Source organism: Palaemon carinicauda, chromosome 34, assembly GCF_036898095.1.
Source record: "Palaemon carinicauda isolate YSFRI2023 chromosome 34, ASM3689809v2, whole genome shotgun sequence".
NCBI lineage: Eukaryota > Metazoa > Arthropoda > Malacostraca > Decapoda > Palaemonidae > Palaemon > Palaemon carinicauda.
The window spans coordinates 48,680,977-48,682,552 of record NC_090758.1 but is presented as its reverse complement, the minus strand read 5'-3'; the positions used below and the strand labels follow the sequence as shown (position 1 = coordinate 48,682,552).

General features: G+C 25.5%; 1 protein-coding gene across 1 annotated transcript in view; it reads right to left on the bottom strand.

Annotated features, from left to right (window-relative positions):
- The window catches only part of LOC137627138 (uncharacterized), a 428,038-nt gene extending 427,622 nt beyond the window's left edge, over positions 1–416 (bottom strand). The window contains exon 1 of the mRNA XM_068358220.1: positions 24–416. The gene's annotated coding sequence lies outside the window, so the exon portion shown is untranslated. The remainder of the gene's footprint in view (positions 1–23) is intronic.
- Positions 417–1,576: the final 1,160 nt, after the last annotated feature.

Below are 1,576 nucleotides of genomic sequence, written 5' to 3'. Positions count from 1 at the left end.
ATAGAATACTATAGAATACTTACCTTTCTATCTCTCCTTGAAGAAGGCAACAGCAGATTTGGGCGTAAGCAATTGATTGGCCGAGTAATTTTCTGTCTCCTGACTCGAGCTCTAATGAGTTTTTGTCCCTTATTCAGGGATTATATCTTATGCCCACATAGGAAGCCTTCCCATCTTAGTATAAGACATGTAGGAATGATTTTCTTTTCTAGTTGATATAGCACTTGATGTCTTAGCTGGAGAAAAAGTTCTAAATTACAAGTCCAGATATTTTCTGCCCAATTTGCACCAATCGAACATAAAAATCGTTAAAGATCCCTGTGAAACACTTAATGGTACAGATTCTTGCTGGATACTAAAGCGATTCGCTTTACAGATGTTAGCGACGAGTCAAGATGCGTGAAGTCAAAACAGGAAATCCCAGATAAGATTAGGGCTGCATCCTGCCCAGCGCGCATCCTTCACTCACCCTCAACACCGAACGTCGTCAGGCGTTGTTATCTGATGACAACACAATAATACTAATGAAACATCAAACTTATATTTAGATGAGCAGCAAAATAATCGATATTATCTTTAGCGAAACTTTGTGATTGTATCATATCTGCGTCTCAATGTCCTTCGATTTTGATGAGGATTAGAAAGAAGCTTAATTGGATCTTTGAAAAGTTTTATGTGAATTTCAGTGTCTCTATTTTTTATGTTTTCAAATCAAATATTAACTATAACAGTTTATACATACGCATATATAGTCGTTTAAATAAATCTCCCTTTGCATAATAAAGAACAAGGGCCTTTATATATATATATATATATATATATATATATGTATATATATATATATATATATATATATATATATATATATATATATATATATATATATATATATATATATATATATATATATATATATATATATATATATATATATATATATATATATATATATATGTGTGTGTGTGTGTGTGTGTATATAATAAATATATTATATATATATATATATATATATTATATATATATATATATATATGTGTGTGTGTGTATATATATAAATAATATTTATTTATATATATATATATATATATATATATATATATATATATATATATATATATATATATATATATATATATATATATATATATATATATATATATATATATATATATATATATATATATATATATATATATATATATATATATATATATATTTATATATATATATATATATATATATATATATATATATATATATATATATATATATATATATATATATATATATATATTATCAAAATGTATTGTGTTATTCTTTTCTACACTTTACACCTGATTGATTTTCAATAATGGCTGAAGAAGATCATCGCCATACACAATGTCAGACACGCAAAGGATGTTGATTTGATAATTTAAGGCACTACAAAAAGGAGTACCTACAAGAAGAGGATTATTTAGCCAATAAGTTGCAGTTATTTTGGGTTATTTCTAAGTTGCAGAAAATCTATCAATCGTATGTTTTAATTTTTTTGTCGTTCAGGCAATGACTGCCGATTGAGAAAGCTTACTCGAGG